We start from the raw sequence: 25,435 nt of genomic DNA, 5'->3' as shown, positions 1-25,435 counted from the left end.
ATGTTATCAAGGCTATTTCTCTGCATGTGGTGTGGCGTGGTCTGTGATTTTGATACGTAGTGCTGCTATTTTGCTCGAATGGATGATAAGACACAATAACCTGACGTTTTAGCAAAATAATCGATGTCACAACAAACGGAAATTCTGTAGACATTACGGAGTGTTATGTGCTTTCATCAGATTCGAATCCCTTTACACCGTCATATTCGTGTGACGCGACGCCTGATCCACTGCTACCTTAGTCACTAGCCACCAGCGTATTTTGACTCACGTAGTGTTACAAGAGTGAATCTACAACACAAGTAATTTCACCGCTTCTGCAACACAGGAATGACATCGAAGAACGCGCATGTTGCATAGCTACTAATTTTCAAAGCGTGTAAATGGATTTCTCGCTTTTTATTTTTCTGTGTACGGTTGTTCATGGTACAACGCAGCCGATAGAAGTCTATCCGACGCTTATCAGTTTGTCTGGCCGTTAGATGAATGCGCCGATTGAGTCTGTACTCGCAAGAAGATCGACTTTGGTCGATTGTGATGTCATTGCAGACTGTTCTATAATTTATATCTATTAATAGTGGGCGCCCGGGGTAAACAGTTTTCGTAATCCGGGCGTCTTTTCCACTTGCTACCTCCTGTGCTGCGATGTGTACTAGCTGCCTGGGAACCGACCACACTTCCAGCTATTGCTGTTCCCGCGCCGTAGAGTTTCACTCCTGCGCCTACTACGACATTTGATGCTCTTTGTTTTTCAGAGCCCTTACTGATAAACGTAAACGTACACAGCATTCTGGGATTAGGCCGTAGTCCTGTTCCGACTGGCCGGCTGCTGCTTACAAGGCAACACGAGGGGGAGCAGAGTAGGATCTTGAAACATGTGACCAGCATAACCCCAGTCGCTGGTGCCGGTAGTCCCAGTAGATGAATCCTGATGATGCCGCTAATTCTTTACTCACGCAGCTTCACATTTTCCCTCACGGAACTGAGCGCACCTCGTTCCAGACCTACCTAGCGCGGAAAAACTCTGTGGAGGTACCGGAAATCGAGCCCATGTCCTTCCGAAGCGAACGCAGCGATGTGGAGGATGTTGTTGTTGTGGTCTTCAGTCCTGAGACTGGTTTGATGCAGCTCTCCATGCTACTCTATCCTGTGCAAGCCTCTTTATCTCCCAGCACCTACTGCAACCTACATCCTTCTGAATCTGCTTAGTGTATTCATCTCTTGGTCTCCCTCTACGATTTTTACCCTCCACGCTGCCCTCCAATACTAAATTGGTGATCCCTTGATGCCTCAGAACATGTCCTACCAACCGATCCCTTCTTCTGGTCAAGTTGTGCCACAAACTTCTCTTCTCCCCAATCCTATTCAATACTTCCTCATTAGTTATGTGATCTACTCATCTAATCTTCAGCATTCTTCTGTAGCACCACATTTCGAAAGCTTCTATTCTCTTCTTGTCCAAACTATTTATCGTCCATGTTTCACTTCCATACATGGCTACACTCCATACGAATACTTTCAGAAATGACTTCCTGACACTTAAATCAAAACTGGATGTTAACAAATTTCTCTTCTTCAGAAACGCTTTCCTTGCCATTGCCAGCCTACATTTTATATCCTCTCTACTTCGACCATCATCAGTTATTTTGCTCCCCAAATAGCAAAACTCCTTTACTACTTTAAGTGCCTCATTTCCTAATCTATTTCCCTCAGCATCACCCGACTTAATTAGACTACATTCCATTATCCTTGTTTTGCTTTTGTTGATGTTCATCTTATATCCTCCTTTCAAGACACTGTCCATTCCATTCAACTGCTCTTCCAAGTCCTTTGCTGTCTCTGACAGAATTACAATGTCATCGGCGAACCTCAAAGTTTTTATTTCTTCTCCATGAATTTTAATACCTACTCCGAATTTTTTTTTGTTTCCTTTACTGCTTGCTCAATATACAGATTGAACAACATCGGGGAGAGGCTAAAACCCTGTCTTACACCCTTCCCAACCACTGCTTCCCTTTCATATCCCTCGACTCTTATAACTGCCATCTGGTTTCTGTACAAATTGTAAATAGCCTTTCGCTCCCTGTATTTTACCCCTCCCACCTTTAGAATTTGAAAGAGAGTATTCCAGTCAACATTGTCAAAAGCTTTCTCTAAGTCTACAAATGCTAGAAACGTAGGTTTGCCTTTCCTTAATCTTTCTTCTAAGATAAGTCGTAAGATCAGTATTGCCTCACGTGTTCCAGTGTTTCTACGGAATCCAAACTGATCTTCCCCGAGGTTGGCTTCTACTAGTTTTTCCATTCGTCTGTAAAGAATTCGTGTTAGTATTTTGCAGCTGTGACTTATTAAGCTGATAGTTCGGTAATTTTCACATCTGTCAACACCTGCTTTCTTTGGGATTGGAATTATTATATTCTTCTTGAAGTCTGAGGGTATTTCGCCTGTTTCATACATCTTGCTCACCAGATGGTAGAGTTTTGTCAGGACTGGCTCTCCCACGGCCGTCAGTAGTTCCAATGGAATATTGTCTACTCCGAGGGCCTTGTTTCGACTCAGGTCTTTCAGTGCTCTGTCAAACTCTTCACGCAGTATCATATCTCCCATTTCATCTTCATCTACATCCTCTTCCATTTCCATAATATTGTCCTCAAGTACATCGCCGTTGTATATACCCTCTATATACTCCTTCCACCTTTCTGCTTTCCCTTCTTTGCTTAAAACTGGGTTCCCATCTGAGCTCTTGATATTCATACAAGTCGTTCTCTTATCTCCAAAGGTCTCTTTAATTTTACTGTTTGCAGTATCTATCTTACCCCTAGTGAGATAGTCCTCTACATCCTTACATTTGTCCGCTAGCCATCCCTACTTAGTCATTTTGCACTTCCTGTCGATCTCATTTTTGAGACGTTTGTATTCCTTTTTGCCTGTTTCACTTACTGCATTTTTATATTTTCTCCTTTCATCAATTAAATACAATATTTCTTCTGTTACCCAAGGATTTCTACTAGCCCTCGTCTTTTTACCTACTTGATCCTCTGCTGCCTTCACTACTTCATCCCTCAAAGCTACCCATTCTTCTTCTACTGTATTTATTTCCCCCATTCCTGTCAATTGCTCCCTTATGCTCTCCCTGAATCTCTGTACAACCTCTGGTTCTTTTAGTTTATCCAGGTCCCATCTCCTTAAATTCCCACCTTTTTGCAGTTTCTTCAGTTTTAATCTACTGGTCATAACCAATAGATTGTGGTCAGAGTCAACATCTGCCCCTGGAAATGTCTTACAATTTAAAACCTGTTTCCGAAATCTCTGTCTTACCATTATATAATCTGTCTGATACCTTTTAGTATCTCCAGGGTTCTTCCATGTATACAACCTTCTTTCATGATTCTTAAACCAAGTGTTAGTTATGATTATGTTGTGCTCTGTGCAAAAATCTACCAGGCGGCTTCCTCTTTCATTTCTTCCCCCCAATCCATATTCACCTACTATGTTTCCTTCTCTCCCTTTTCCTACACTCGAATTCCAGTCACCCATGACTATTAAATTTTCGTCTCCCTTCACAATCTGAATAATTTCTTTTATTTCATCACACATTTCTTCAATTTCTTCGTCATCTGCAGAGCTAGTTGGCATATAAACTTGTACTACTGTAGTAGGCGTGGGTTTCATATCTATCTTGGCCACAATAATGCGTTCACTATGCTGTTTGTAGTAGCTTGCCCGCATTCCTATTTTCCTATTCATTATTAAACCTACTCCTGCATTACCCCTATTTGATTTTGTGTTTGTAACCCTGTAGTCACCTGACCAGAAGTCTTGTTCCTCCTGCCACCGAACTTCACTAATTCCCACTATATCTAACTTCAACCTATCCATTTCCCTTTTTAAATTTTCTAACCTACCTGCCCGATTAAGGGATGTGACATTCCGCGCTCCGATCCGTAGAACGCCAGTTTTCTTTCTCCTGATAACGACATCCTCTTGAGTAGTCCCCGCCCGGAGATCCGAATGGGGGACTATTTTGCCTCCGGAATATTTTACCCAAGAGGACGCCATCATCATGTAATCATACAGTAAAGCTGCATGCCCTCGGGAAAAATTACGGCTGTAGTTTCCACTTGCTTTCAGCCGTTCGCAGTACCAGCACAGCAAGGCCGTTATGGTTATTGTTACAAGGCGAGATCAGTCAATCATCCAGACTGTTGCCCTTGCAACTACTGAAAAGGCTGCTGCCCCTCTTCAGGAACCACACGTTTGTCTGGCCTCTCAACAGATACCCCTCCGTTGTGGTTGCTCCTACGGTACGGCTATCTGTGTCGCTGAGGCACGCAAGCCTCCCCACCAACGGCAAGGTCCATGGTTCATGGGGGGATGCGGAGGATATTCCATGAAATACACATTCCACTTGGCGTTTCCCAGCTCTGATCTATATGATGCCCGCCGATATCTTAGTATTAGGTTGCTCCATAAGTTCGTGACTTCTTGTTTTCCAGGTTGCCATTTTTTTTTTTTTAATCGATTGCCATTTTTCATTTGTAGTTCACTGTTGCCGTTTGAGTTTACATATTGTGATTTTGTCATTTGGATATAGTGTGCGACCTGTGGACGCTAGAAAATGGAGCGCCAAGAGGAGAAATCGGAACATTCCCGACATATTCTTCTGTTTGAGTTCTGTGAGGGGTGACAGCAGCGGAGGAAGCCAGAAACATTTGCGCCTGGCATGGTAATAATATCATTGGACAGAGCACTCGAGGGAAATAGTTTTCTCGTTTTAAGGAGAATTATTTTGACATTAGTGACTCTCTACCTTCAGGAAATCTTCAGGGTTAGATGAAGATCGCTTGAATACATTAATCCTCTATGACCAATGTCTCTGTACTCGAGAAGTGGCAAATGTCGTGAACTGTGAACATCAAACCAAAGTGCTCCCATGGGGAAAGTCCGAAAATCGGGTGTGTGAGTACCGCACACTCTAAGCCAAAATCACAAAAGTCTGCGTGTGCGTCTCTGCTTACTCGTCACCAATTGTTTCGATAACAACATCGGCCACTTCTATGCTGTATAGTTACTGGTAACGAAAAGTAGTTTTTTTACGCTAAGTAAGAGAAAGAAACGCTTGAGGCAAAGCAAAGATGCAACGCCCCGTAGAAAGACATGCGCGCATCCATCGCAGGTAATGTTATGCTTCTCGTGGAACAATGTGGCGAACCATGAATTGTTTCCCTGAGGTGAATACAAGCTACACGACGAGAATGACCGACCGGATTCTGCTAGACTGACAAAAAACAGTACTGGAGAGTTTTGGGAAGTCACTAGGCACCCACCTTATTCACCTGATCTCGCGCCCTCAGAGTTTCACCCTTCCCATTCTCTGTTGTAAAACCGACAACGGGCGTCCTTGCCGGATGAAAACGCGCTCCGAACATCCTTCGACGACTTCTTCGTCTCAAAACCACGTGATTTCCACAGTCGCTTTGACAGAATCTTGTAAACAGTGAGGGAGAATATATTACTAATCACTAAACTGCCAGTTACGCGTCTCTGTTGTTTTTGTTTAGCTTTGATCACCGTCGTAATACACTGAGTGCCGAACGCCAAGCCTTCCTCAGATTGTAACACCCGTCATTGATTATTATATTTCCGATATCTTTATTTCGATAGACTCTTTAACCAAGCCGTCCCGGAAACTTGGCGTTTGCACCACGGTGCTAGTCCGCCGCGTTTAATTTCATGATTGTATTCAATGCAGTGATCGACGTTAATTGAACTGTTCGGTTGTTTTGTCGACTGTGGTGTTAATGTTCTCTCCTCGACCATTGTAATTCTGTTTGCCACGAAAGAGAAGCCAGATTCCTATGGAACACGGTGCTCACCCGGCTTTCGAAGACCTAGCTCGCAAAGATTTTTCATCATTGCGTGCTAAATGCATTGGATGTCATATTTTTGTAGGAGTGTACGAATCATTCGGATAATGAGCCACGATGAGGTAGATAAGCGGCTCTTGGCTTCTCTTTCTCAGTCTCAAGTTCTTTAGGGGGAGGGGTGTTCTTGATTTTGAATGCGGCGCCAGCTCGAATTTACCATCTCAGTATTCATTTATTCAGAACAGTGTTAGAAAGTGCTTTAATTATTTGGCGAGACTCTCCTCATACGAAAGTTTTCGAGCTCTATAAATCAGAGTCTTCACCACCGAATTTATTTGTGACGGATGGTAGTGGCTCGGGGCGTAAAGGTAAGTGTGCGCAGGTTTTCTGTTTGCACTGCCTTAACTAACACTTCGAGAAAAGGGAGCTTGTCGTCTGTCGCAAGCTCCATCATGAATTTTATATGTAGATGGATAGGGCTTACATTATGTCAGGAACTCTTCAATCGTTTTCGTTTTGTGTGGCCACATCATATACATATAGTCCCCGTATCGATACGAGCACGTTGGTTTGACTTCAAGAGTTCTAGTGTCTTTACTTCAAAGTGTTCGATGTATAGGTTCGTCACGACGTGTGATAAGGCTTTAACCATTGCCATAGATTTACTCATAAGTGGAGGTCACAACGAGCCTAAAGTGTTTTCGAAACTAACAGTCATATCTGTATCCAGAAGCCACAATTGACTGAGGAGGTGCATAAAGTGAGCGGAGTTGCTAATGCGGTGTTCACACATTCCCTTATATTCGCTGAGAATGTGTTTCAGCTGTTTTGCCAACCGGTGTGTAGTGTATCACTAAGTGTGGGTGTTAGAAAATGACTTTCTTCTGTGCTTTAGGAAGGCTACATACTCGTGGCGGCCCCATTGCGCGTGTTCTATGACCATAAATGACATCACACGACAAGCCAGATTCATTGAGGAGGCTTATCACGCTCCTCTGCACTTTAGTCATAGACCGTAGCGTTGCCCTTGTCGGCTGGCTGAATTACGTTCTCACTGTCTTCGTACAGAAGAAAAGGAAAGTGTAATGCTGTTAACTGACAAGGGAAACGTTACAGTCATATGAACAAATACTAGAGGAAGATGATAACTCTCCTCAACGATCGAGGCTTTGTTACGAAACTGCTGCTGAAATTAAATACACCAGGGTCAGCGTCGCGAGATGAAGCAAACAATACTGTATGTACACAGTTAGGCTCATCACGTTACATTAACAGAAAAAGTGTACATATGAAAGGTGAAGAGCCGCTACACGAGATGGCCTTCGTAGGTAAAAACATGGACGCTGCTACCATCGTAATAAAACGCAGACATGCAACCAGACGCAGGACGTGAAAACGAGCAAGGTACTGCTGTGGTTAACACACCGGAGTCACATTTGGGAGGTTGATGGTTCCAATCCGTGTGCGGTCATGCACGTTTATCTTTTCCATGGTTTACCAGGTAGGACTAATAGAAGAGACAGAGGAGATCCTACAGGCAGCGGCACGTTTCGTCACGGGATCGCTTAGTCGCCACGAAGGCGTTACTGACGTGCCGACGCGACAAGGGAGGCATCACTGAGTGGTTTACTATTGAAATCCCGGGAGAAGACGCTCTGGGGTGAGTCGGATTTACTTCCACACAATGGTCACAGCGAGAAATTTCGAGAAATTAGAGTTAATACATAGGCTTACCGACAATCATTCTTCATAAACGCGATCCATGACGGGAAGAGGAAAGGGCGGCAGCAGTTGGCGCTGCAAGAAGTACCCTCCACTACACACTGATAGCTGGCTTACGGAGTACAGATATAGGGTAAAAGAGATAAAGTCAAATATCGGAATGGTTCCTTTGATAATGACATTGGTGTTTTCCTTCCCCAGACTACCGTTAATCCAAGCTTGTGATCTGTCCCAAATGACCTCGACGTCGACTGGCCGCTAAACCATAATCTTCTTTCCTTCTTCTTACTTGATCTCCTTGTGGTTGAGAACCTCGTTGAAGCCAATGGTGGACATTGGGACAATTTATTGCGTATTTACCTATTGTTCAAACAAATTTCGGGGTTGCAGGCGGTCGTCGTTCAATACTTCGCACGATATTTCAGCTCGGCACCTGCCAGTCATCTTCAGGTGAGCCGTCGCAGACTGGCGTAAACGTCCTCCGTTCCGCAATATATAGCGTACTGTAACTACCCTGCGCATGCGTCGAAAACTTGATAGATGAACCACGCTGCCCGCCGGCAGCGCCCTCGCTGGTGGAATAGCGGAACTCAGTCACCCTCTGCGTTGCTGTTTGCCACGGCCATCGACGCACTCTGTCATCTTCAATTTGGGCAAATCGTGGAGCATGACTAACGTGACGGAAGATTACTAAGAAGCTCTTAATCTCATCGTTCTCTCGCTCCACAAATGTGGACCTCCTTTCATTATTTCCTTATCCACAAATACGATGATTTTCCCGCTTACAGATAATGGTCCGCAGTTGTAGACCTTCTATTTCTTAGTTTTAATTTTAGGCGTGGCGGAGTTGCCATTGGTCACCACCGCCAGATCCCCGTTCGGCTCCAACCGCTCCTTCCCGACCCCACCGAACACCTGATCCTTAGTCTCTTCTTCCCCGGCCTTACCGTTACCTGCGCCACCATCTATGTCCGCCCCAACGCTCCTATTCCCTTCGACTTCCTCTCCCACGTCGATCGTACCTTTTCCTCCTACGTGATCGCCGCCGACCTCAACATCCATAGTCGTTCCGCTGCCCAGTTACGGCGATGGCATCGGTTCCTCTCCACCCTTCAAGGTGACCTCGTCCCCATCCCCCGGCATACCCGTCCTGAATCCAACTCCGCTCCTGATGTTATCCTCTCCTCCCCCAACCTCCTTGGCCGCATCACGGTGGATGTCCTGGAGCCTATTGGTAGCGACCATCTCCCTGTCCTCCTCACCGTCTCAAACGGTCGTCGCCCTCGCCCCGACCCTCGTACTGACCCTTCCCCTAAGTATGTCCACGACTATTCCCGAGCCGACTGGAATGCCTACCGGGATACCCTTTCCACCCAGGTCGATAGCCACCCTCTCACCTACCACCACCCTGACGATGTCACCCATGCCGCCTCCTTTCTCCAGCGGACCTTGTCTGAGGCCGTGGAGGCCCACGTTCCTACTGTCGCCATCCACCCCCACCGTCCTCCCTTACCCCCACAGGCCGTCCTCCTCCTCCGTGAATCCCGTCGTCTCTACCGTGCCTTCCTCCGCACGCGTGACCCGGACACACTACGACGCCACCGGCAACTCCAGCGACACGTTCGTAATTTGCTCGCGGCTAAGAAACGCCGGGACTGGCGACAGACATGCACCCGTTTAAATGCAACCCTACCAATCAACTCGTCCAAGTTCTGGTCGGCCTTCCGTCGCCTTACCGGAACTAAACCCTCCCCCTATTATCCTCTTCTCCATGATGATCACCCTTTCCCTGACTCCCTTAGTAAGGCCACTCACTTTGCCTCCTACCTCTCCGATGTATTTTCCGTCCTCGATGATCCCCAGTTCGATTACTCCCTCTTCCCAGATATCCGCGATCGAACTGACACCTCTTCCCCTCCCCTCGCTCCTGGCTTCCAGTACTTGGACAACATTACACACACGGAACTCAATGCCCCTATCACTACACAGGATCTCATTGATACACTCCGCACTAAACGCAACACCGCTCCTGGTCACGATCGTGCCACCTACCGTCACCTTCGTGAAGCTCCTGTCTCTTTCCTCTCCACCCTGGCCAGGCTCTACAATGTAGTCCTGTCCACCGGTTACTACCCCGACCTGTGGAAAACCTCCCGTATCCTCATGTTCCTTAAACCTGGCAAACCGCCGTCCGCCGTCTCCTCCTACCGTCCCATCAGCCTTACCTCGGTCTTCAGCAAGGTCCTAGAATCTATCCTCACCCGCCGCATCCACCAGCATCTCCGCCAGCACCGCCTCCTTCCCGTCACCCAGTGTGGCTTTCGGCCATCCTTCTCTTCCGACGATCTTCTCCTTCACCTCACTCATCTCCTTTCCGAACAGCTTAATTCCCGTCGCTCCGCCATCTTCCTCTCACTTGACCTCGAACGCGCTTATGACCGCGTCTGGCATTCCGGTCTCCTCTTCAAGCTCCAAACCTTTGCCCTTCCCATTAACTACGTCCGTCTGATCGGTTCCTTTCTCTCCCGCCGTCCTTCCTATGTCACCATCCATAACACCGATTCCTACACCTTTTTCCCCTCCGCCGGTGTGCCCCAAGGCTCCGTCCTCTCCCCCCTTCTGTACCTTTTGTACACGGCGGACATGCCGCCGCCGTCGCCCCCCGTCCACCTCCTCCAGTTTGCCGATGACACCGCCTTCCTCGCCCTTGCCCCCACCCTGCAACGCTCCCAACGCCTTCTCCAATCCCATCTTGACCGGTTCACCGCTTGGTGCAACCAGTGGTTGCTCAAGGTAAATCCCTCCAAAACCCAGGCGATCATTGTAGGCAAAACCACCCCTTCCTTCCGCCTCCTTGATTTCTATCTCACGGTCTATGGCCGTCCTATCGCCCTCACTCCCACCCTTAAGTACCTTGGCGTCACCCTCGACCGTCGCCTCTCCTGGACTCCCCATCTCCAGACAATCCAAGCCAAGGCACGTTCCCGACTCCGTCTCCTCAAGCTCCTTTCCGGCCGCACGTGGGGTCTGGACCCCTCCACAATCCTCCACACCTATAAATCCCTCATCCGCCCTATCCTTTGTTATGCCCATCCAGCCTGGATCTCCGCCCCCCCTACCTTCTATAAATCCCTCCAAATCCTTGAACGCCATGCTCTCCGCCTTGCCTATCGCATCCGTCTCCCCTCCCCCACGCGGATCCTGTATGATCTCATCCCCTTCCCCCACCTCCTCCTTTTCCTTGAAAGGATACGTATCCTGTACACCTCACGTAAACTTGATCCTCCTCACCCGCTCGTTTCCCCGCTCCTCTCCCACCCCCGCCCGCTGCCGCGCCTGTATTCGCACGTCCCACCCGGTCTCCATCTCTCCACCCTCCATACCCTCTCCCAAGGTGGCTTCCGCCAGCTCCCTCTCCCTGATGATGTCCTCGTCCCCTCCATCTACCCCTCCTATCAACCTTGACCCTGCCCCACCCCCCACTTCCCGTGTCCTTTCCTTTCGGCACCCTCCCTCCCTTCTCTTCTCTTCCCTTCTTTTTCCATCTCCCTGTCCCCTCCCTTCCCCCTCTTCCCCCGGGCTTCCTCTCCCCCTTCCTCCCTCCCCCCTATCTCCCCTGCCCGTGGCATCTCTGCTCTCCCCTCTCGCTCTCCCACTCCCCTTCCTCCTCCTCGTCTCTTGGCAGGTCCCCGGACTCGCACACGTATAGTGAACATTCGCGCGCCGGAGATCGTCGCCTCTTGTGCTTCGTGTGTGTGTCATATAGTGTTTTTGGTGTCTGCCGTCCCACTCCTACGTTCACTTGTGCCGTCGGACTCACCAGTGTTTTGTGCGCCGTGCCAACGTGTTTTCAGTGTTGTTATCGTCACATGTGAACGACTCCGTGTTTTTTATGTCTCTGTGACCTCTCTCTTTTGCCCGTCACTTTGTTCATTGTCATTCACCATGTTTTATACTCTTGTAAAACGCTATGGCTGAAGAGCGGCGTAGTGTGCCGCTGCCAGCCTACCTGAATTCCAGGTTTTAAAATAACAATAAAGTAAAAAAAAAAAAAAAAAAAAAAATTTAATTTTAGAACGCAGAATCTTGCAAAGAACGATTCATCTGTTAGTACAGTGTTGGTCATATGCTGAAAACTGTTGCTTCTACAAATCCGAAAGTTTTACAAATAATTATTATACTAAATATTAACTCAGAGTCTGCGTTTTTTACCTGAAGTTCACTAGCAATACTAGATGGTGAGAATTAGTTCAAATTTGCTAAAATTTACTTCATTATTGTGAAAGAATACACTTTCTGAGCGGCTTCATACTTGGATGTCAGGTCATAATGCAGATAAACGAAAAAGAAGTTAGATGTTCCACTACCAGAGATAGTGAAACTCTATAATAAAATCACTGGAGATGTTGATGTTTGCGACAGATTTTTATCATATGTTACATGCGAACAGGTATCGGTTTTTAATAGTTTTATAGACAATGTGATGGCCAGTTTGGTGATGTACCACAAATGATCTTCAATCACTCAAATAGCTAAACAAAGGCTGCAATTGACTAATGACAAAGTACATGTTTGCAAACATGTAATTAATTAAAAATGTGTCATGCTAGTTACTAGGAGAGGAGGAAATTTTTGTTCAGTGTATTTCACTGACAGTGAAGGTGTAGATGTTATAGAAAATCTGAATAAGTAGCCAAAAAGAGCTGTTTCGTAACCAGTTGCAGAAGTTACGTTTGACAGAGGTAAGAACCTACCAAAATGTTTTGACGCAATGAACGCTTCAAAATGCAGGAAAGCTAGGTGCAATTCCAGGGAAAGAGTCATGTGCATCAAATGTGAAATTTGTTTACGTACTGTATAAAATAATAATTTTGAAGTGTGTAAATTTTTTTTAGTGGTGGCAGCAAATTATCACTTGCCATAAATTATTACATGATTCTTATATCCTTACATTTACGAAGCTGTTTCAGAGCATGAGTAAAAGTCTGTATTGGGAATCATGTAACATTAAGAAACGTATTTGTAAGTTAGCGTATACACGTGACTGTTTCAAATAAAACAATACAAGGGTAGGAATAGTATGTTTTCAAGATAAGTGAGAGTGGGGTTGCACACATGTAAACTACCATTTCTATGTTAGTGAATCATCAAAAAAATACCTCTTCTGCATTTGTGTCATGCTTGTGAATGTGATTGTTGGAACATATGAAAAGGAAAGTGTCTGGTCTTTTTTCATTTTCAAGAGTGAACTTTAGAACATATGTTTGGGGGACATTTTTTCTTGTTCTTGATCCGTACTATCATCTCTAAAAATATGGACAGCGAAGAGATTGCAGTAGAAATTCTTTTCAGAGTATCACAGAAGAAGAAACGCTCATATCTATTAAGGGACGCGTTTTATAGCTCATGTCTACTAGACTTTCTACCTTCAAACGATTATTCCCATCACGCCCTTGAACACTCATCATTCGCTGTGAGACGCTCTGTATTTCGGTTTAAATTATGTTTTAACTCAACTTTGGAAATACTGAACTATCGCCATGGAGTGCGGTGTATCTGGAAGGAAACCATCCCTTTAAAAGCTCGTCGTCGGCATAAGGTGGTACAGTAAGTGTTCCAATAAATTGCGAAGCCACGTATGAATCGCACTATGGCCATCACTCTGGTGCCACGGTGGACACTCCTAAGAGAATTCACTGGAAGTGCGTGGGTCATCAGAAGGCAGTCGCCGCCGCTGTAGCAACACACCAGCCTCGCCTGTTCCTACGCTCCCATACAGGATTTCCGCTGCACACGTCATACAGATTCGCACATTAGCTCTCCAGTGCAATGTCGGGGCAATGGAAGCTATTTAGCAGGGGCACTGAGTTGAGCGACATATGATCTTCATTGTCAGGTAAATACACGGTGAGCTTATGCCTTTCCTTGATTACCAACATTTATTTCTAAGGGAATGTGAGATGCGTCAGAAAATTTCAGTTAATTGTCTCAGAAAGTAAGGGGAACACAAGTTACAAACAGACTATTTACTGTCCTTCGTAATAACAACCGTTAGCTTTAGGTTTGACACCTTACAATCCCAAGACAGGTTTATACGAAGTAGTGAGGCTTATAAATGAGAACAAGATCTAAAGTTTTAAGGCTAAGCTAAAAGGGTGGTATGGCATGAGGTTATGTAGAAAGAGATGTTAATATCACACTCAATTTCCTCTACAGTCATTTGTGTCAATATTTGAAAGTTTCTTTTTTAAAAAAAATTGTCCAGAAGATCCATTTAGAACATGTAAGCTGTGGATAACAAGGGTATTAAAATCTCTTGTAAGAAGAAGGAGGAAATTTATATGAAAGCCAGAGTAAGTCAAGATTTGACATTACTTGCATATTACAGAAAATACTTTAGCCAGAGGCAGTAAAATGTTTAGAAGTATGCATGTCCTGACAGAAATAAATAATGCAGATTAAAACTATATAGGGCATTGTCAAATGGGAGACAGGACAGCCAGTCAGTGTACAAGATCCCATGACAATTAAACTAAAGATAATGTTGAGACTGGTAATTCACAAGTGCTTTTAGCGATCACTTTGAAAACGAATCAACAAATATAGGATTAATTTGTTCAGTTGAAGATGCAAGAGAATATGTTAAAAATATCATTCCACAAATATTCGAAAAAGTAATGTACTCAAGAGCACTCCCACACGTAAGTGGAAACAATTTACTTAGCTTATCACAGTTTGATTCCCAGAAAGGTTGCATGAGGAAGAATGCTATTTATACGTTCACTCATCAAATATTTCAAAATGAAGTTGTTGACTTCATGACTTTAAACATAGCTTGTCTGAACCATACTTGACAAAGAGAATGCTCAAGGTTGTGCTGAATAATTCAGCCAATGTGAGAAATGCAGAAATATTTAGTGACTGTAGGAACAGGGACTCCCTTAGGGTTCAATTTTTTGTCCACTTCTATTAGTTCCTCAGGTGAATGACTTTACACTTCACATTCTACAAAATTAGAAAATTAGTACTTTTGCAGAAGATACTTGTGTTACAATTAATCCCATTAGAGAAAAAGCAACAGAAGAGTTGCTAAATGATATTTTCAAAGAATTATTAAATATTTTTCAAAATAGATTTTTTTTCTAAATTTTGAAAAAACTCATTACATTGATTTTTGTACAACAAATGAGTCACACCTGCTATCGAGCACATGAAAAGGAGTCAGTAAGTATGATAGGATGCTCCAAACATTAGGATGTATATATTGATGTAAACCTGAACTGAAAGGAGCATATTACTGAGCTCCTCAAAAAATTATGTTCAACTGCTTTTTTTCTTCATATAATTGCTAATCTTGAAGACAAACGTATCAATCTCCTGACATAGTTTCCATATTTCCACTCGTCAACGACATACGGAATAATTTTTTGGGGTAATACATCATTTATAAAGAAAGTCCTGATTGCACATTCAATTGAGTGTCAGAGAAACAAGTGAGACAGCTTTTGGAGATTGTTCACACATGGGGTGTGGTGCTACAGTACAGACAAACTTGAACCTCCTTAAGATCAACGGATTTCGGAAGCATGAATAAGTACTTCATTCTCACAATGAGACAATGATTTGATTTATGTTTCTCAGCTCCTCAAATGGATTATTACATTGAAGATCCAAAGAAACTGGTACACCTGCCTAATATCGTGTAGGTCCCTCGCCAGCACGCAGAAGTGCCGCAATACGACGTGGCATGGACTCGACTAATGTCTGAAGTAGTGTTGGACGGAAATGACCCCGTGAATCCTGCAGGACTGTCCAAATCCATAAGAGTATGAGGGGTTGGAGATCTCTTCTGAATAGCACGTTGCAAGGCATCCCAGATATCCTCAATAAGATTCATGTTTGGTGTCCAGTGGAAGTGTTTCAACTCAGAACAGTGCTCCTGGAGCCACACTGTAGCAATTATGGACGTGTTGGTGTCGCATTGTCCTGCTGCAGTTGCCCACGTCCGTCAGAATGTACAATGCACATGAATGGATGCAGGTGATCAGACAGCATGCTTATGTACGTCTCACCTGTCAGAGTCATATCTAGATGTATCAGGGGTCCCATATCTCTCCAACTGCAGACGCCCCACACCATTACATAGCCTCCACCATCTTAAACAGTCCTATGCTGACATGCAGGGTCCATGGATTCATGAGGTTGCCTCCATACACGTCCATCCACTCGATACAATTTGAAACGAGACCCGTCCGACCAGGAAACATGTTTCCAGTCATCAACAGGTCAATGTCGGTGTTGATGGATTCAGGCGAGGCGTAAAGCTATGTGTCACGTACTCATTAAGGGTACACGAGTGGGACTCCGGCTCCAAAAGCCCATATCAATTATGTTTCCTTGAATGCTGCGCACGCTGACACTTGTTGATGTGCCCAGCAAATGATATCTGCAGCAATTTGCGGAAGGGTTTCACTTCTGTCACGAACAACTATTGTCTTTAATCGTCGTTGATCCCGTTCTTACAGGATCTTTTTACGCCCGCAGCGATGTTTTACCGGATTCCTGATATTCACAGTACACTCGTGAAATGGTCGTACGGGAAAATCCCCACTTCATCACTACCTCGGAGATGCTGGATCCCATCACCACCTCGGAGATGCTGTGCGCTGGCTGTAAAACCACGTTGAAACTCAATTACATCTTGATAACCTGCCATTATAGCAGCAGTAACCAACCTAACAACTGTGCCTGTCCGCAGCTCGTGGTCGTGCGGTAGCGTTCTCGCTTTTCGCGCCCGGGTTCCCGGATTCGATTCCCGGCGGGGTCAGGGATTTTCTCTGCCTCGTGATGACTGGGTGTTGTATGATGTCCTTAGGTTAGTTAGGTTTAAGTAGTTCTAAGTTCTAGGGGACTGATGACCATAGATGTTAAGTCCCATAATGCTCAGAGCCATTTGAACCATTTGAACAACTGTGCCAGACACTTGTCTTATACAGGCGTTGCCGACCGCAGCGCCGTATTCTGCCTATTTACATATTGAAACGTCCCCTTTGAACAATTATACATGACTGTGATTAAACTGACACACAATATTTTGTTAGCGCAACGCAATCTGACTTTCAAAATTCCCTACAAAAGAATGGCCCTGACTAACATTAAACTATACCTTTCACAAATCACTTACCTCACAAAAAACTTCGCTGCTCAAGCTACTGCAATACAGCGAGCGCCACTACTGCCAGCTAAATAAAAGATTCAAACTATGGAAGGCACTAACTACTGATAGGGATAGTTAGCAAATGAAAGATATTAATAGAGAACAAACAATGTATTTACCTTGATATCATCATATATAAATATAGCAGTTCATGACAAATTTCAAAACTCAGCCATCTCTCTCCCCACATCCACCACTGCTGGCAGCTAACCTCCAACTGCGCAACGCTACGCGCTGTTCACATCCAGCTGCCGCTGCCCAACACTACAATGGCGAATATTACAACAATGCAAAGCAGCCGCAGACTGCACACAGCACAGCCAGTGATTTTCATACAGAGGTGGCGTTACCAATAAAAAAACCTAAACAGCCTACTTACATAGCCCCCATGCTCCCCACAAAAAATTTTACAAATTTTTTTGGGCACTGGCCAATACATATTTGTTAAAATTTTTTTCACAATTACAATAACAAAGAAATCAACGGCACACACTTATTGATACAATGTTGGTCAAAAGCTAAAATTTTCTCACAGTCCATAAAGACAGTCCTCATCATTCGTCACCGTAAAATTGCAGTGCTTTTCTCAAAGTCTGAGCAGTAAAAGAAAATGCACACGGAAGTAGTGGATTTCCATGCAGTCTTGAAGTGGTAGTGTTGTTCTTCCAATGGAAAGAGAGTGCTGACTCTCGACATGCAGACAGGTAATTGGCCACAACAGAGCAAACCCACAGCAGAGTCATTCGACGTTTTGAAGAATATTGGTAGGTAGGTCATCACAGAGCAGACCCACTGTAGTCCTGGTAGAGATTACGGTATTGGTGGGCCACCAGAGGTGCAGACCCACTGTAGTCCTTGTAGAAATAATGGTATTGGTCGGCCATCAAAGATGCAGATCCACTTTAGTCCTTGTAGAGATAGCCAACAGCCATCTGTCGTGACTGTGCAGGTGCACAATCACCATTGAAGAGTCTTGCGGATAATATAGCAAGTCCATAACCACCACTTGTCCACTCACAAAAAATTTGTTTGACATGTCCTTAGAACCAGCAATACTATTATCCAGTCCCTTGCTGAATTAGTAACACACGTGCAAACACTAACAATCCCAACTTCTCACATATTGTCCATATACTATGACCAACAGAAACGTGTGCAGTGAAATGTAACTAACAAGTTAATAATATCATGAACTGGTGACAATTACAATTTTATAACATAAGAATACAATAACAAAGGTACAAAATACATCATTAAAAACATAACAATACAGATAACATTTGTAGTACAGGCTTTACAAAAGAATGGAAATAGACATATATGTCAGTGTTACAGGAATCATGACATGAGTACATACATAGAAGATCAGAATAACTTTTGGAACATCAACTTTACACATGAGCATTAAAACAAAACAGAATAAATAATGTGTAAGCATATTTATAAGGTAAATCACATATTATTAATGCCAATTATATTTGAGGATAACAGTATTCCTCATCATAGTGAATGTAGCTTAGTACTGGAAAAATTCTACAATTCTTATCAGATAAACACATAAAGACAGGAAAAACACAAATACACAAGAGTACACAAACATATAGAGGGATGACACCAAAGGAAAGGACAGGGTTTGTTTTACTGCAGTATTTTGCATAGAGATCTCCCTTTGTTCATCATTATTCCCAAAAGTACTATCTAAGCCTGCTTTCTGTATTCTGTTCATATTTCTTTCAAAATAATTATTTCTGATTGTACAACACTCATTTAGGCCCAAACCGTTTTCATGTAACTTTCAAAGCATTCTTCCCCTATTCTCCATAGTTAGGTTCTTATATAGTCTACCCCCTCTTAAGCTAACTTAAATCTACTGAGCTCAGATATTAAACTAAGGGACGAGGCAATGCAGCAGCACAAAACAATTAACACAAACAGCAATGACAAAAAAATGGAAATTTGCAAAGCAAGCTACAGTAAATCTAAATTACCAAGCAATTCACATTACAACTAATATGAGGCAATGCGCAGCAAACAAAAAAATAAATCTGGCTTAGCAGAGTAACACAAATTAAAGTTCAGTAGCACTATGCCTGGCAAACAGCAGCTTATATCTAAACATGACATAGCTCAAGCAAAAAAAATAGTACACTAAAGATAACAATGCAGATAAGGGAAATGTATAATCACATCTTAATGTCTAAGTAATTAAAGTGGTGCACCACAACAACTCATTGTAAAAAAAAATATTACCATGTACTTGAAAAGAAAATTATGTGTCCAGTTACTGTTACTAGTCCCTTCTTATTGTTCTTTCCTTTCCAAGTGCTCCTTTTTTTAAAGAATGTGGATTACAAAATTATCATTTAATAGATCTGTTGACAGAAAGTGTTCACATTAGCAAATGCATCTAAGTTTATTTTATAAAACTAATGCTGTAACACAGCTGGAAAACAGGTATCAAATGAAACAAGCAATTACACAAACCAAAGCATAAAAACATCATTCAATAGCTATCTGGCATTTCGTAAGTCAGTAGCTCTCAACTCTCGTAGAAAGACACTTGTCATTATCAGGGTTGCAGATGTAAGAATATTTCCCATCAGTTTATAAGTATTTCAGTAAGTAGCAGAAAGTAGGCGCTCCACAATATAATGATATGTTTCCAAGTAATGAGCGTGTCTTATTTGCGATGCTTTCCACAAAGGAATGTCAATAGCGAGGTTAATGGTCTCTCCTTTTTTTTTTCTCCACCTGCGCCTCTGAAAGGCACTAATGGCTTTTTTCCAGGTGTCTGTCGCGCAGCTGGGTGCCCACGACGCATTACGTGCAGGTGGTCACTTAACTTTCTTACGGAAATATTTACGACAGCAGTTTCCACTACAGTGACAGTCTCACATAAAAATATTTCACAGGTCAAGAATTAGCGTTGCAAATCTGTAGAAAGAAAATCCTATAAATATAAGTGTCCAAATAAAATATTCGTAAGCATTGTGATACAGTCACGCATTTACGCACATTTCATAACTCTTAAAGTACGATTCTTGGTTTCCAACATACTTCTTATTCCTCATATACGGTAGCATCATCTTATTGATCATGAACATATCTCAACAGCATAGTACACACCGTCGTCGTAATAATAACATCATAACACCTCAGCCAAATCTCAAAAACGTCGTAGCTTTCTGCAATAATTTCAAGACCTAAAAAAATTCTCTGCTCATTTCAATAGTGTCATCTACCTCAAACGTACTTTAAAATCATACTCCCTTACCAAATACATCATTCAAAGCTCTCATAGTATCACAATGATTCCGAAAAAATATGAACAGTTTACAAAGTACAGACAAAATACAGTTTCATAAGTGTGAAGTTATCCAACTGTGTATTGCGTAAACATGTGTCACTGATGTAGTAAAAAAATTTTTATCTCTCAGTTAAATGATCAGATAGATGTGTAATTTGTGTGTTAGAGAAATATGGTACCGATGTGTAAAGTTGTATAAGCAAATACCATATTAGCTAGGGTTCCTTGTGGTTGCCACACACATGGTACACAAAGTAAGCGTGTACCCCCCTGAGGATTAATGTAATTATACCCTCAGGTGTTACAGATTACACCAATGAAATGAAATGTATCACTGAAAACCTTTGTATCATTGTACTTCAAATATCTTTAAAAATAAATGTTTTAAGTACAAAATTAATCACTCAAATGCGTGTCCTGTAGCGCTAAATGTGCATCTTGCTGTAAGATAATTCTGTGGAAGTGTCGTACTTATCGTCCTCCAAACGCTAAGTTCTGCAGAAGCCAATGTACTTACCTCATGATAAACAAAAGTGAAATGATTTGCGTATGGATATATTAGTTATTATGCTTATTGGCGTGATGAAGAAAGTACTGAACAGTAACGTATTGTTGTGCCACGAAAAAGGCTGTCTCATTGTTGCTATACCACAAAAGTTACTACTAAAACATGTTTTTCTTTCCAGAAGAATTCAGAAAACTGTGCAGATATAAAACAGATACATCGCAAAAGCAACACTGTAAATTGTCACTTATTAGTAGCGTCGTGATAAAACCGTGTAGCTGTCACATAAACTAACCACTGGGGCGTCTGGTATCTCACAGAAAGTACTTTAAATCCAGAATATATTTTCAAGTAAACCAAAATGTTGCATTAAAATCTCATTAGCAGTACCAGATATAATGTTATTTTTCTCGGAGCCAGCCGGCGCACGTGTATGCCTGCGGTGCGAGTCATTGTCTGTCTCTTTGTTGGCGCGCGTCGTTACTGGGATTAGGAGGCCTAACTTCCACAAATTCGCCTTGCCGAGAGGGCCCAGCTCTGTTTAAAGCTCGCCAGTTCTGATGGAATTCAGGTCTGTCGTTTTGTCGGTAGTTTACACAGTTTCTTTCGTGTCGGTCACGTGGTGGAGAATTTCTCCCTGAATCGTAACTGCGCGCTGAACTGTTGCGTCTGAAATAATTCTGTCTCCCTTGATAATAATAGTTCTGATTACCGTATTGTCTGTTTCTATGGTTATCTCTGTCATATTCATTACTACGGAAATGCGATCTTTCTCTGTAACTATTACTCTGCCAATGGTTGTCATATGGGTGGTGTCTGTTTTGGTCACGATTTGCGTTGTAAGAATAGGCTTGTCGTGGCCAGTTATTGTTTCTGTCGTCACGGAATTGTGACGGATGTGACCTGTAGTGATTGTTTTCCTGTTTTCGCATCCCGCGACTGTCTGTGTCAATTTCTAATTCTTGTAGGAGTCCCTGAAATGCCTCAATGTCTTCTTTGCAACGTCCTGCTAAAATAATATGTCGTAAATGTTCAGGTAATTTGATTAAGCAAATGCGGATGAGTTCTGAGGGGCTGTATGGGTTTGACAGGTACTGATTCTTGTGCAACATGTCTTCAAAATATTTCACAAGACTGGAGAATTCAGATTGTTCGAAATGTTTCATCATTATGATGCCATGTTTTACTCGGTCTTGTGTAGCTTGAGACCAATATGCTGAGAGGAAGGCATGGTAAAATTCTCTTTCACTGTGACAATCGTGAATGACCGATCGCATTCTTACAGCTGGTTCATTCTCTAAATAGCCACACATAAATTCTAACCTGTGCTCCAATGACCAGTTGGGAGGAAAACAATGAGAGAATTGATGTAGCCATGCTTGTGGATGAATGTCGTTGCCAGAATTCTTAAATGTTTTGAATTTACGTGTAGTAATGAACAGCTTATAGTCAAAATCATCATGTCGGCGAGTCGCATATCGGTCATTGTTAGGTCGTGTCGGCCGTTCCATCTCAAAATTCGGTGCACATTGCCAATTTCTTTCATAACTTCCGAAATGCCCTGTGTTATTATTTTGCTGCTTTTCCGTGTTTCTAAGTCCCTCTTCCCATGTTGGAGCGCGAGTGTCCTCTGAAATACGTAATTCTTGTATTACCTGTGTCAGCTGATCTTGTACTTCCCGGATTTCTCTTTGGTGTTGTGTGTTAATTTGATTCTGATTTTGTTTGAATTTTCTTATTTGTTCATACTCTTCTGTGTCAGTGAAGGCTACGGGTCTTGTGTCATTCAGATCATCATCTACCTTTGTAGATAAGTTAGTGACCTGATCCGAAAGTTCGGCTACTTTCTCCGATAGTGTACTTATTTCTTTAGTGTGTTTTTCTGAACCAAGTTTCAGAGTATCTACTGTGTCCTTAAAGTTTTCCTGAGTTTTTGCAAGTTGTGTAACCGAATCGGTAGATGCAACTGAGTCAAATTTAGCTTGCAAGGTCTCATGATTTTCATGAACAATAATTTGCAGTTCTTTTATGGCTGCTTCGTGATTCTGTAATGCATTTTCATGCCGCGAAAAAATAGGTTGAAAATGCTCACAAATTTGAGTTTTTACGTCATTACAGACTTTTTGACATTTCGATTCAATGTTATGTAACTCAGTAGTTAAATCTTCACGCGTTTGTTCAAGAGTTTGTTCCAATGAGTCTAACTTTTGAAGCTGTTGTTGTGTTTGTCTCTGATTTTGTTCCAGTGTGTCTAACTTTTTGAGATTTTGTTCCACTGTGTCTAACTGTTGCTGTGTTTGTCTCTGGTGTTGTTCCATTGTGTCTAACTTTTCAAGCTTTTGCCACATTTGTTGCATTAATTGTAATAACAATGCACTGGTGTCTGAAACATGTTCCTCAATGCTTTTCGGCAGTGAATTTGCACCGGAAACATTCACATTTTGACAAGCAGAAAATGTGTCTTGACTTATTTGAGAAAACGGTGAGGATCCAAACCTGAATCTACAGTATTTGCGAAATTGTGTCCTGTCATTTCGGACTCCTGTGGCGAGCTGTTGCCGACCGATCGATCGATAATGCTTCCCTGTTCACTAATTGTTTCACTGTCTACACCATTGTTTGCAGCCCGCTCCATTTCCCTATGCACAATTACCAAATTACTACTTTGAACATTAGTTAATTCATTACTCGGTGGCGCTAACACACTGCTTTCATTTTCACTGTCATTTCTCAGTTTACTTTGGAGCCTAGTATTACGTTTTTCAGACGCCATTATTGTCACAGTATTTCACACGACAACACAGAAAAACACAATTTGAAGATCAAAAATAAGAGAACACGTTAACATAGCACTGAAAATAATATCTAGTTAATTGCAGCTGCGAAATACTTGGTGCAAATCTACATGCATGCCACAACTGTTTTACTGTACAACAATGAAAGACTGCAACTACAAAGGAGATTTTCTCTACAATTACGCGCTAGCAATAAACAATAGCTACACTAATTACACAAACTACAAGAAAAAAATCAGAAGATTCCAGTGAGGTATCCTCGGCTAAGGGTCGACATATGAAACTTCCCCTTTGAACAATTATACATGACTGTGCTTAAACTGACACACAATATTTTGTTAGCGCAACGCAATCTGACTTTCAAAATTCCCTACAAAAGAATGGCCCTGACTAACATTAAACTATACCTTTCACAAATCACTTACCTCACAAAAATCTTCGCTGCTCAAGCTACTGCAATACAGCGAGCGCCACTACTGCCAGCTAAATAAAAGATTCAAACTATGGAAGGCACTAACTACTGATAGGGATAGTTAGCAAATGAAAGATATTAATAGAGAACAAACAATGTATTTACCTTGATATCATCATATATAAATATAGCAGTTCATGACAAATTTCAAAACTCCGCCATCTCTCTCCCCACATCCACCACTGCTGGCGGCTCACCTCCAACTGCGCAACGCTACGCGCTGTTCACATCCAGCTGCCGCTGCCCAACACTACAATGGTGAATATTACAACAATGCAAAGCAGCCGCAGACTGCACACAGCACAGCCAGTGATTTTCATACAGAGGTGGCGTTACCAATAAAAAAACCTAAACAGCCTACTTACAATATCTCCGCATTTGAATACACATGCCTATAGCAGTTAGTTTAGCACTTCAGTGTATATGATAAAACTTCATGTACTATATCTCATTCAGGCTCCCACAAAATAAGTTTTTCTGCCAGTGTAAGTGTAACATATACTAATGAGTGATTAAACGTTACTGTATACTGAGGAATTTGACATATCTAGCGAGTGTGCTACTGTCTAGCAGCATTTATGCCAAGCGTAGGGGGATAAAAGTCTTCTACAATGTGCTACCACCTGACTGCATTGACCTTAACTTGTAGTTGAGTGGTAAGGGCTAGTTGTGCGCGCTGTGAACCATGAACGTTGTTTGTCCAATCCCTATGTGTTTGGCCGGTAAGGAAATTACGTCACGCCAGTTGCGCATGCGCAAAACTTCCTTAAAATATGCACAACTGAAGGTGTGCTCGCGACCTGACACGAAGTTTCACAGTCTAGAGGAGTAGCAATGTAGCACAGCATAGATTTAGTGCCGTGTATTTCGAATTACCTTTTCAACGTTACGTTGAACAGCATTCAAAGAAAAATAATCAATAAATCCGCAAGGTGTCAAAAGATAGGTTGTTCACGTGCTCTTGTGCTCCTACGCAACAGGCACTACTGTAAACATAGTCTGAAAAGAGACTTTCCACATCATTTCGATAAAGGAATCGTTCAAATGATCTGTGGAACACACAACTAGCTAACTAACTGACAACACACTTCTCTAAGCCGCGCGGGGTAGCCGCGTGGTTTTAGGTGCCTTGCCACGGTTCGTGAGGCCTCCCCCGTAGGAGGTTCGAGTCCTCCCTCTTGCATGGGTGTGTGTGTTGTGCTTAGCCTAAATTAGTTTAAGTTAGATTAGGTAGTGTGTAAGCCTGGGAACCGATGACCTCAGCAGTTTGGTCCCATAGGAACTTACAACCCGCTTCTATCACGAGTTGTAGCGTTGTGGAAAACTGTCTGCCAACGCTTCTCCTGGAATCGCTCGAATCACGCGTTGCTGGATGTCCGCAACGTCTGCAAACGTTTGTGAACAACAGTCCTTAGAAGTACTTTCCCTATTTTCGAGTCTTCTGTTATCATTCTCAAAGGCTGCCAATGATTCGCAAACGTAGCAATGCAAAATGGAGCATAAAATGGAGCAATGCGTTAACATGTAGTTTTATTTCAAACTGTGGGAAA

Source organism: Schistocerca serialis, chromosome 9, assembly GCF_023864345.2.
Source record: "Schistocerca serialis cubense isolate TAMUIC-IGC-003099 chromosome 9, iqSchSeri2.2, whole genome shotgun sequence".
NCBI classification, from domain to species: Eukaryota; Metazoa; Arthropoda; class Insecta; order Orthoptera; family Acrididae; genus Schistocerca; species Schistocerca serialis.
Note: the sequence above shows the minus strand (reverse complement) of the source record.